The 13,392-nt window shown below is 37.9% G+C and overlaps 1 protein-coding gene across 4 annotated transcripts in view; it reads right to left on the bottom strand.

Annotated features, from left to right (window-relative positions):
• Positions 1-13,392, bottom strand: part of TBC1D5 (TBC1 domain family member 5) — a 294,686-nt gene that overhangs the window by 75,645 nt on the left and 205,649 nt on the right. The gene's annotated exons all lie outside the window — the stretch shown is intronic.

Raw genomic sequence — 13,392 nt, 5'->3', positions numbered from 1 at the left:
CTACAATACAAAGTGTTTTACCAGCAAATTTTGCAAATTCGGAAGGTATATGAGAGTTACTTAATTGTGTTTTTGGAAATATTATTGTATTTACATTAAGGGAAGCAATACGGTACTGACTGTAGTGGTTTACTGATTACTCTTACATAGGTTAACCTTAAAAGAAATATCACACCAATTCCACATACTGTTTTTTTGAGCAATTGATGTGATATTCTTTGAAGATGGAAGTAAGACCATGTCATGCAAGAATGGCCTGGAACAGGGAAGCTGCATGAAGCCAGTGGTTTCTAAAAGCCCTGAAAACCTCCGGCAAGTGAGAGCCAATTGAAGGCAGATGATAAACAACAGTGAAAATGGATCAGCCCACACTTGCTCTGAAGAGCCTTGCTCCCTTTTCGAAAGCAGTGTTTGCAGATCCATGAAAAATACGCTACAGATTCTTTTTTGACTAAACATAATTTAAATCTTTACCAGATTTAGTGATAATCTGCTAGTAGACTACAGCATTAAGTCCTGATCATACCTCTGCTGTTTTCATAGAAAAAGGGGAAAATCTGTCTGACTAAGGCAACATTTGCTTGAGACTAGAAGACTGAGATGCAGAAGAAAATTTCTCAAGCTTTCTCATACGCAGTTCTGGCCCTTACACTGGCCTACTTGCTGACCTCGAGACAGGCACTTCCCTTTCCTATTCCAAAACAGAACCATTACTTTGGTATCTTTTTAGCTAGCAAGAATTATCTAAGGTTGCAATTGTAAAAGCTGCGAAGGAGTTAGTACATCAATCCTAGAATAATTATTATAAAATGGACTTAAAAATAATGAATTACGTTCATAGCTGGGATATGCAAATTTCTACTCAATGCAGAATCTGTTTACTCAGTGACAAAAACAGACTGATTGTGAATTTCTGCTAAGCAAATTGAGTCATTCTATAAAATTCACAAAACTTTCCAAAAAGGCAACTGGAAATTTCATGAAGATTAGTTTCACTTTTGAGGAATTGTGTTTAACCACTTTTGTACCAGAACTTGTTGTTTTAAGGCATCTATGGTTTTTTTTTAATTATTTTTTAAATTATTTTTTAATTTTTTTTTTCTGGTAATAAAAGTTCACTGCTGCATAAATGGATCTCAGCATGTCAGGTGAGGTGACAATCTGTACTCTCAATAGAGACTGAAAGCTACTGTTTTGTTAATTGAAGTTTTGTTCATTGAAACTATTATATGCTCTGCCATTGTGTATATAACCCATAAAAATGTCCATGTTACAGACATAGAGATCACTGCACAGAGTATTATTCCCAGCAAGAACGTTCCCTCTTAAAATTGAAAATAAGCAATTTCAAAAAACAGTCTTATCTAATTCTTATTATCTTCACATCCAACATTTACGTTCTAAGCTCTTGTAACTTCTTTTAGCATAGTAATTATAACAGCCACAATATTAGCTACGACAAAACCAAAACTCTGGTATTTGCTTCTCTGATCAAACCCTTTCCCTAGAAGGACATATTTTCAGGCTGCAGAATGCAAAGTCAGAAGACCAGTTAACAAAATGCAGGACTTATCTATTACAAGGGCTGCTCTGAAAGTGATGCATCTTATTTAACCATGTTGGCCCACAACATCAGAGGACGTTGGAAGTGCGGCAGGAGAGGCTGAATCTTCCCACCAATACTCCCTTGCATTTTGTTGCTGTGCAACAGATGGCAGCAGAGGGGCAGTGTGACAGAGCAGCGTCTGACATGGAAGTGTGCATGAAGCAAAGGTGTGGAACTGAGTGCCTCCATGCAGAAAAAATGGCACCCGTTGACATTCATCGATGCTTGCTTAATATTTACGCAGATCAAACAGTGGATGTGAGCACAGTGAAGCACTGGGTTGTGTTTCAGCAGTGGCAATAGCGAGCTACTGCTGCTGGTGCAAATTCTTGTAAAGCATGGCAAGCAGCCTCTTGTCTGTTGCTGATGAAAATGTACAGATAATGGTGCCGACTGCGTTGAAAAATAGTCTTTTGTAGCTGATAATTAGTTCTATAAAAGAGTGCTACTGTACTCTTTGTATCTGCTGTATTTTCCATGGGAATAAATAGAGGCATTACTTTTGGAGTGATCTGTGTACATTTAATACCATGTCAGCTGTAGCTAGGGGCCTTTACCACATAGCAGCATGTTACCCTACAGTGTCTAGCCCACAGGAGACTATTACCCTACAGTGACACAAACATTACCCAAACTCTGTGTGAAGCCTATTGCTTCCATTAACAACCTCTCCCACCTGTAAAACCACAACTTTAATGTTAAACAAACTGTTAGGAACAGAATTAGAGCTAAGCTTGAAGCATTCTAGCTGACTTTGCCTGCAACTAACCAGTTCTCACGCAGAAGCTTTGCTAGCCATCTAATACACTTCAAGGGAAAAAATACACCGTCGTGTAATGGGATTTGTTATTAGTCTTTTATTAGAAATCTCTTTTGCTTCTTTACTACTTCATTATGCAGTGTTAATCGTTTGTAGATGCAGGTTTATTCTGCTCAAGCAGAAGTCATTCTTTTTTTTTTCTCCTGCTTTTACACTTTCTCCTGGGAAAATTAATTCTCAGTCCCCAGAGGTATCATGTTTCACAGATGTAGGCTGCCAAAGAACAACTGGACTTCCTTTTGCAACCATAATATTATCGTTAATTATTTGAATGCTCCTGTCCTAAAGGGAGTATGCAACTCACTGTTCTAAATGCATATATACTAATTGCTCTCTCATTTTCTTTAGCAGTGTTTAGCTCTTAGCATCAATAAACCAAGGACTGTATTGCTTATGAACCATGCTATCACAGGACTTCAGTCAGCTTTTATATTCCAAAAAAAGGTTCTTAATTCCTTAAAGTAAGTGTCTGTACTGAAAAGCTCTTTCAAATGAACACATTTCTATTGCTTTTATAAATATTTGCAGAGAATTTCAGAAACACTTAATAATTGCATTGGACACGGAAAGCTTTTTTTTTTTTTTCTGAGATTGCTGTCTGTGGTTTAATTATTGTTCTGTCCTGTTAATCTTGCCTTACATCTGTTACACCTGCAGACTGTGAGGCGCACACTAGTATATCTTTTATCATGTGCTATCATACAATAATTCATATTTTACCAGACACCCTCAGCCATTAAAATCTGCAAAAGCACAGATTCTTTAAAGCCATAATATAACAAGGTTCTACCACCTACACTATAGCATATGTAACTGTATCTTCTACTTTTAATTTCTATATAATTAAAACAATATTCTCAAGACATCAGTAATTGCTGACAATAGATAATGATTCATTAATGGCCTTACATACAGAGAAAGCAGGAGAAAACTGTGCTCTAGTAAAGCCATTAAACAAGGCAATGATCCAGCTTCACCAGTTTTAACTAAAATCACAACCATACTGACTGGGACTTACCAGACTATTCTCCAAGCCTTGATAAAATTAACTTACTTTAACTACAGACAGCTTTTCTGTTGCATATATGTAGCCGGTTACCTTCTCTGTCTTTTCGGAAAGAATTCTTAAAAACAATAAGTAAGAAATGGTTCCACACAAAGCATTTCAGAGAGCTTAGTAGGGACATAGTTTGTCCTTTTATAAGAACAAAGCAGCACCAGGAAATCAGCAGGAGTCTGATAAACCACCATGCCAGGAGAGGCCAGGCATGGCCTGGGACATGCAGCTGCTCCGCGTCCATTCTGCAGATACTTGTGAATGATTTTGTGCAGAAACCAGTGTTTGTCAATAAGTTGCCTAAAACCTTCTACTGTAAGAGTCTGTTTTCAGCCAGATATGCTTTTGTTAAATTTAGTATTCAGTACAATTCGCAACCTAAGCCTCTACTCATGGCTTGATTTTTTTAATTCAGTAAAAAAAATAATTCTGCCCGTGCTAATTTTTTTTTTCCCCAAACAGTTTGCTAAGATCTGAAGTGAAAATAATAATGTCTCTGGTATTTCCTTTTGCAGTGCATATTAAAAACAAATAAAAATGCCCACATTCGATGCCTCCTCAGTTGATGCAAGCTTAGTAGAATGCAGGTATCCACAAGCATGTTCTCTTCCTAACTCACACCACTGCCATGCCTGTGCAGAATTCACCCTCCCGCCCTTCTCACCCCAATGCCCTGTGTAGGAAATGGCACTGGTGTGTGCTGCCCCCTACAGCGCCACCCCTTGCCATGGTTGGCACCACTCAATGCTGCACTGGAGGAGGATGCTGCAATCTGGTTTCCATTGCCTGCAGGGCTCAGGAGGGGAAGTCCTCTGGAGAAGGAGAGGGTCAGTAGTATTTTGCAGGAAATCTTCTTTTTCAGTACAAGTTTTGCTGCTTTCTTTAAATAAGAAAATTAATTCAATGGATCAAGTATTGAAAGAAACACCATCTTATCAAAACTAAGCACTCAAAAGCTGAGAAATGCCAAAATTAACATCAGTTGTTTACTGACTGAGAAAATTACACGTAGGCTCTGTCTCTTTAAGCTCTGCCATGAATTATGTTCAAGCAAACATTTGTAGCCATCACAATTTACTATGGAAAGTCACGGTCAATAATTTAGGAGAAAGGGTAGCAGCACAGACTTCGGCTGTGATCTGCTTTTATAAAAATAAGATATGGAAAAAGGACGCTGAACAACAACATTCTAAAGAATTTAAAGCTCTATGGTGGATCAAGAATTTAACAGTTCAGCGCCAAGCAGCGAGTACTACTCTGGGCAGAGCCAGTGCCTGTGCTCTGTGCTCAAACACCTGTATTTCCCACCTCAGGACTCCTGTGTGGGATGCTGGGCAGGCTGTTAGCAACAGGCTGGCCATCTCCTGCCACAGGGATTCCACTGCTGCAGTGGGGCTCGGAGCGCTTGTATGGATGAGAACAGCAATCACAGCTACAAATGCACAGCAAAAGCGCCCTCAACAGAGGGACATTCAGTACCAGAAATGGTCCCTGGTTTGCTGGTTGCCAATGTGAGCCCAAAGGGAGAGGGGTGAGTTCAATCAAAAGGTGAAATTTTGAAAATATCAGGTGATTGGGTTAGGGCAGGGTAATCAGGTGATGCACTTAATGAAAAATATGCCTTTGTGTCTTTATGCAGTAATCTTAAAATTGCTACAAATACATTACGATAAAAATACTGAACGTACCAGCCTGCTTTGGGTAGCTTTCTGCTCCAGTATCTAACTAACTTTAGGTGACCTGTTCAGCCACCAGCGCTGCTCTTGGCTGCAGACTTTCTTTGACTGCTGCTGTTACATACGGCTGCTGCCAACCTGCAGCCACCTCCTGCAGTAGCACCTGCCATCGTAGTGCTCCTGACAGGGAGACACCAATCCCCCTTCATGTTTGTGCTATAGTTTTCCTCTTTTATGCAGTTCCAGCCTGTTGTATCATTACGAATGGTTACGGTCCTATTTTGCTGTTTGGAAATCCACTTAATGATGACAACAATTATGGATTTTGCTCCTTCACACAGCCATCCAAAAGCGTATGTTTCTCCATGTCAAGTGTCATGTCATTCTCCAATGATGCCTCAGTGAGAAGGAACTTACTTAAAGCAAGCATTTTTACAAAGTATCAATGACTGTACTCACTAAAATGTATTGCAGGTTTTAAACTTCCGCTGAATGTTCCTACTCCGCAGTTACTGAATGGCAACTGAGTAAATGGAAACAGTATAAATGGAAAGAACTAATACTAAAAAAAGCAATCCTACTTAAGAATTATGCCAGCAGTATTGCTATCTCATTTTTATGTACATTACCTCTCTAATACAACTATTTTCAGTCTTGCTGAGCAGTGTTAGGCTAGTAATATATAAAATCATACAGCAAAAATGCATTCATAATATACACCAAAAGATTGTCATAAGCAGCCAGCCGCTCCTTGCTAGGCTCCAGTGACCCCATAAGCAAAAATAAAAACCCCACAGTTACTAGTAAACCACTGGAGAAACCCGGATATCTGGTTATTTGTTGCATTTGAATCTTGGTTGCGTGTTACTCCAAAATTCTGGATATATATAATATAATTTTGCTTCAGTGATTGTTTGATAAAGGTAGGAATTCAGAACAATGAACTTTAAAATCTTGGGTTGCTGTCATGATTTTGAAATGTATTTGACTGATCTTGGTCTAAAGCTCCAGTAAATATGACTGACTCAAACAAGCTTTTAGCTTGTATGTAAAATGGCTCACCTTCTCTTTATTAAATGGACAACTTTCTTTTGATTTTTTTTCTCTAGAACAGTTCTAGTTTCTCTGCATACTCAAACTGTTTTTAAAGAGGTAGTTCTATTTTCAGGTTTTGTTGATGGTTCCCACATAAAATTTACAGCGGTCAATTTCTGGTAAAGCTTGAATCTAAACTTATTTGTAACAGTAATTATGCAATAATACATTTTAAGAACACGACTGCTTTCATTATCAGTTCTAACCTCTATCAGTTTTAGCTTGTTATAAGGTGTTGGTTAGCTTCTTTTCCATTTCTCCTAAATTTAACGTAAAACAATTTCAGTATTTCACATACACAACACCTATGTTTGTATAAGCATGAAAGACATCACATCAAGTTACTGGGATATAACAATTTACTGACCGGTCATTACTGGGGAGGACGAATAAAACTGTTCTATTCCTATTGTTATCTGCAGCAACAGAATAACACAATCACAGAATCAAGGTTTGGAAGGGACCTCAAGGATCATGAATCTCCAACCACCCCTGCCATAGGCAGGGCCACCAAACTCCACATTTAATACCAGACCAGGCTGCCCAGGGCCCCATCCAATCTGGCCTTGAACACCTCCATGGACGGGGCATCTACAACCTCTCTGGGCAGCCTGTTCCAGCACCTCACCACTCTCTCTGTAAAGAATTTCTCCCCGACATCCAACCTAAATCTCCCCTCCCTCAATTTAAAACCTTGTCCAGCTGTTATCAACCCTTTCTCTTTGTAGGCTCCCTTTAGGTACTGAAATGCAATGAGGTCACCCCGTAGCCTTCTTTTCTCCAGTCTGAACAAGCCCAGCTCCCTCAGTCTGTCTTCATAAGGGAGGTGCTCCAGTCCCCTGATCATATTCGTGGCCCTCCTCTGGACCCTCTCCAACTCCCTGTCTCCCTGTCTTTTTTGTACTGGTGGCTATGCTCTTGGACACAGTACTCCAGATGGGGCCTCACAAGAGCAGAGTAGAGGGGGACAATCACCTCCCTGTCCCTGCTGGCCACCCCTCTTTTGATGGAGCCCAAGATACCACTTGACTTCCAAGCCACAAGGGCACACTGCTGGCTCATGTTAAGTTTTTCATCTATCAAGACCTCCAGGTCCTTCTTCACAGGGCTGCTCTCAAGGACTGCTCATTAAGGATGAAAATCCCAGATTTAAAACGCAAGATTTAGTATGATAAAGTAGTGATAAACTAGAATGACCAAAGGGCAGTGTTATAATCTGCAATAAAAAAATCTTTTGAAGTCAGCAACAAAGTATTAAGTGCAAGGACACTGGCACTTCGTCCCTGATAAAGACATAATTTAATGACTAATATGCATTCAGAAGAAAAAAATATAAGAACACGAAGATGCGACTACTGAATTCTTACTGCTCTTGTATCTGTGTAATTCAAACCTACAGCACTAAATACTAATGATACATGTACAGTTTGTTTGGAAAATCACTGCAGAGTAGCAAAAACATTTTCTTTTTTTAACAAAAATAATTACAGGTGAATGATTTTAAACACTATTTGCTGCAATAAAGCTATTGAAACAAAAGAGGCACTTCTAAATTAGTGAAGTTTCTACTGATATCAGCTATTAGCAATTAGGAACTCCAACCCCCAAGTTTTCCATCTTTAAACAGCAATGATTAAATTTGGTTTTAAAGTGGAGAAATTATATTAGAAAAACAACTCTCAGTGTTGTAATTGAAGCACAGTTCTTAAGATGATAAAATAAATTTGCTAATAGCTTTATCCATTGATTCAAGATGCATGCAGTAGCTTTAAAAGGTACACGAATACTTTTGTACAGTCTCTTTAGAATAGGAATCCTACAATGTTTCATTGATCCATAATATTAAATCTCCCAGTTATTATTTGTCTCTGTAGAATCTACTTGAACAAGATGTCATCTAAAAACTGTCTATTTTAACATAAGAGGAAGAAAGAGAATTTTTCAAGAACTTTGAAGTAAACAAGAAAGTAGTGATAAAATATTATCAAGCTTCTGTTTTTATTTTCTACCTCTGAGATTATTAAATAAAATGCCTTTTTATCCATTAAAAAATGAAATCTGCAACTGAATCACCTTTCTGTAACTCTGCATTGCAATGATGTAACAGATAAACTTTTTTCTGGTATGCTAAGTAAAAATTACAATAAAACTTTCAGGAGATAAAACTTATTTTAATTCTTCAGAAGCTATCTGCCTATAAAAACACATTGTATTCAAGTTAATTAGGCAACATACCTCTGACCGCCACCAGTTTATCAATTCACTTGAGTCTTTTTTTTCCTTCTAATTCCACTTATTTAAATCATTGCTGTGCATCCAGAATTTTCTTGGGTATTTTTCATGAATGAGTGGAGCACCCAGCTTTATAGCAGCTCTGTAGATGAAGTAACTCTATTAGAAATTCCACATTTGGAGCTAATGCCTGCAGTGGCCAGATCACCTCAATGGCAGCCCTCAGTGCAGAGAGAATTTGGGTTTTTCTTCTTATTCTCATCATGGTGTGAGACACATTTCAGAGACCCTTTCCCTTTGAGACTCAAAAATACACCTAAAATTGATGGAATTCTCACTTCCTACCCAAATTGAGAAGTTACTTCTGCAGATTTCTTTACAATTAAGTACAGGACATTTCCAAATCTCTTGGTGGCTTTCCACTGCAGAGAAGAAATTTATTTAGTTTTTGAAATGAGGAGAGAAGATTTATATCATTACTGAATACAATATTATATCTATTGTATGCTCTAAAACTGAATTATGAAGCTGTTCAGAGGCCATACACGCAGCAGTCCATTTCAATCTATTAGTCTAGCTAAATGCCTTCATATATCCAACAAAGGGAGTCATCATCATCAATCTGCCAGTTTTAGTGACCAGTCAACTACATGTTGATGTACACACTGAGGAAAACCAAGCATTTTTCCCTACTGTCATACCTCTGATGTAAGAATTGAGTGAGGCTATTCCAAGAGGCAGCATAAAAAATGTTGATCTAGCTGCTTAACATAAATAAAAGAATTAGAATCGACACTTTACTTATAAATTTAGATCTAAGGCAGAATCTAAGTTGGAGGCTGATCCCATTATCAAGGCAAGTAAAAGTATGGTACTTATAATTGGTGTAACTGTTTACATCTAGCAATATTGATATGTTAAGACACAGATACAACTAAACCAGAGTTTCAGTTTTTCCCACTTAAAAAAAAAAAAAAGTAGAAGTTTTCATTTTATGCATGTATATCGACATTTGCTAAATTCTTTTTCCTTTAAGTTTATGGTGACATTATCAAACACTTTCTTTCATGTAAACAGTTAAAAAATCCACAACATATTTCAGGTTATTTTATCCTTTTCATACATGCTCCAAACAAGTAATTTTATGTATTAGCTACAAGAGTAAGAATTCCAATATTTGTGAAACGAAGTACCTATATCTGGTGGAGTTCTGTGCTGTGTAGTTGTATTAGTATGGGAACACTGCATCTTTTAAGAGGTGCACAAGGGGCTTAGTGGTCTCATTTAGCTACCTATGTGACCCTACGGAAGGATTGCTAGCAGTAAAACACTCTGGTAGCAAACTGCTAATTCATTAATTAACTATAGTATTTGCTGGAAAGGAAAGCATTAAACAACGCTGCACAGAAAGTGCAATTGTGGTTGTTCCACGTCCCCGTCTGCAGTATGTGTGGCGGAGGCAAGCAATGCCTACGCTGTTTCTAATTATTCCAATTATCATGGCACACTATGAAAACTTGATTAATAACACTGAAGATATTGTTGTGGCAATTAGCCATATGGTTGAGGGACTTTATTCTGTCACGATTTAGCCATTAGCATCTACTTATGTTTGTCAGAACAGTGCATCCGTGACAAGTTGAAGTTCCGCTCACCTTGCCGAGTCCCCTGTGAGCAACACTAGAGAACTGTTTATTCCTGGGAGCCCCTCGACTGAGTAAATTTTTCATGTGGCATGGGTCTGACTGAGGACAAATGTCAAGTAGCTTATGCGACGACCCATCAAGCCAGGCTCACTCTGCAGAAGGCTCCTAGCAAATGGCTTGTCAACACAGGCTTCTTTCAGAGGAAGATTTGACCAGTAAAATTAGTGTCAAATGCCTTGTATTGAATGTTTTCAATGGTTAACCATTCAGAGAGCACACACCTATCCTTATTTAGACATGATGAAATGTTCTATTATGATTTTATACACCTATGAGTTACATATTACTGCATGCTTGAAATGTATAGCTAGCAGCAGAGGGACTGCAGGGCAGCATTGCTGACACTCTGGTCAGCTGAACTGACAGGTACATAAGCTAACAATTTCATGAGCCGCCTTCTCACAGTACAAAATGTTTGTTAAAAACAATGCTTATTTTAATGGTTCTTTTGTTTTGTGGCCAGAATGTGTGGCCACTCAGAATCAAAACGTTTGTAATCAAAGACAACTTTGAACTTGTCCACAGCTGGGATGCAACAAGTTAGTTCTTATTAAAAAGAGTAGGAAGCACTATAGAATTAGCATCTCGTGCAGAGGGAGGCTATATAAGAATGCTGCTCCAAAAGTAATGCCACTTATTTTATTACAATGGTCCACAGCTTCAGAAACAGAAAATCTGCTGCACATTTACACAGTTGAAATAGTCTTCTCAAAACGGTGCTAATTTGAACTCTGTTGCTCTCTTTATTCTTTGAATTTTTTTTCTTAAAACTATATTTTAACTTATTTCTGAAGAGAAACATTTTTCCGAAGCTACAAATACTCAGTGCTGATGAAAGAGGCACACAAGAGACATTTCAGAATTGTTTCTTGGCAGCATTAAATGGACCTGACATCCTAATCCTCTGTCTTTTCCTATGATTGGCAAATGCAGACAGGAGAGGTGTCCATCTCATAGGGTAAGAGGTGGACACCTCATAGGAAGGATTTCCATGAATGGAAGTAGGCTCTTCAGCAGACTGCTGCTGAGTTTCGAAAGAGAAACAGACAGAAAGGAGGGATGTGATCAGAAGCACAATAAATGATCCCTAAGTCAAGGTATGAAAAGAAAGGGCTGGAAGATAGTTGTATCTAAAGGCTAATTTATCTGACCATGCTCTTCTATGTTCCAAAACAATGAAGCACAACATGACTGGAAGGTAGGAAGCCAGAAACATGCCTGGTGCTACAACCATTCTAGTGGAGCCAAATGCATTTGTCTGTTAAACAAAGGATCATCCCATGCAACACAACATCTAGCACTGGAAACCACCCTCCAGACTGACAATTTCCTTCAGTTAATGGGAACAGAGAGGTAATCTTACAGCTGAACTCACTGAATCTTGATAATTTCAACATTTCCTCTAGGCACACCTTCTCTACTGGATTCTTGCTCCTGATTGCTTGGAATGTGATATTTTATTTGAAGGAAATTATGCTATTGAGTATTTAGTTGGCTGTGACAGGTAGAATGCATATTCTGAGGGGTAGCATCCATCTCTGTCAGCTAAACCAGGCTGTGACAACACTTGCCAACTATCATTAGCAACTTTCTTACTGTCTCAGATAATATTCCACAGTCTTAGTGATATGATTCCACGCCTGCTTTCAAAGGGTTGCTGTTACCAATAAATCATTTATGGATTTTACTTTCATACAGAAAAGGATTTGGTCATGAAGAGTTTAGCAAACTTTTGTTGCCCAAAGCAGGCTGACTCAGCAAGAGCTCTAACTTGGATCAAGGAATTTAAAAATAATTTTCCAGATGTGGGCTATCCTTGCAGCATTATCTTTTATTTATATGTTTATTTGTTTCCTGTTACAAGCTTCACACTTGAGATGTATTGTATTCAAATACTTTTCAGATTGATTAGCTGATACTACTTTAACTCAGAGCAATAACCTTATCTAAAAACTGGCTTTTCAATATGGTAGTTCTACTTTAGAATTGAAAAAAGGCTTGTGCTCATGAAAACCTGCATACCTCTTCAATCATAATAGTTACTTCTGTAAGGATTTTGTTACTATTTACACACCTTGTTTTGCTACATCATTAGCCAGTTACACCATTATGAGCTGTAACATATGAGTACGTAGCAGTCTGAGTAAACGAAGCATGTATCTTCAGTTACATATTTCCTGCATTTTTCAGTAACCACAACCAAGTGATGAAAGTATGTGTAGTAGTAGGACCTCAGAAAAATTCATGAGGTACCAATGGCGAATCTTATTAAAGTCCAATGTTAAATTTATTTTAAAATACATTTTTATTGTTGAAGTCAGACAAGATGTCTACCAATGTTGAACTTGCACTACTGATGTACTATCATTGTCTTAAATATCTTGCTAAACAAAGAGACTTGTCAAATCTTTCAAATGATTTGATAAACTTTTTCTAAACCACTTGGAATTTACACAAGGCAAAAGTGTTCACTTTGTTAGTTTTTTTCAAACATATCCCTCTTGTACAACCTTTTGACTATAAAATTAATTCAGTGTTTATAATGAATATTAAAACTCAACAGCATTGAAACAATTGCTGTCCACTGTGTCATTGCACAGATATATACAAAACTTTTGATTATAGGAAACTGAGTTAGTAAGTAAACTTTTAATTGCAAAGATATAGGTGACTTGGGTGTTAATAAACTTATGCACTCTGGATGATTAAAAACTGGAGTAAAAGGAGAATGACAACTTACTCTATCGCTACTAGTTGTTTTCTACTTATGATGGTGATGCAACTGAGACTGGTGTAACTGCATGAAATGTGTTTCCAGGAACTGAGACTGGAGGAAGTGTTCAAAAAGAGGAGGCACCACCTAAAAAGTCTCAACTTGCACTAGAAATTGGGCAGAGCTCTGGTTGAGAATATCAATGAACTAGTGGCTTTAACAGAAGCAGACACTACCTCTGCAGAGCTTAATGGGTTTCCTATTGTACAGTTATGTATATAACACCAACACAGTTTCATCATCGTGCCAAACTACTCCATTCAAGTTCTTTCAAGACAAAGAGAACAATGCTTCAATGCTCCAATTTAAACTTATACCATTAAAACTAAGGAAATGCATTAAGACAATCCCTACCATGTTGTAAAATCCCTAGTTCTGCAAGTACATCCCTTTTAATTCTAATTTTCATGAAAATATGTACCGCTTT

The sequence above is a fragment of the Centrocercus urophasianus genome, unplaced genomic scaffold (assembly GCF_019232065.1).
Source record: "Centrocercus urophasianus isolate 14NV4802_14NV808 unplaced genomic scaffold, USGS_Curo_1.0 seq_16, whole genome shotgun sequence".
NCBI lineage: Eukaryota > Metazoa > Chordata > Aves > Galliformes > Phasianidae > Centrocercus > Centrocercus urophasianus.
This window is presented reverse-complemented; position numbering and strand designations above follow the sequence as displayed.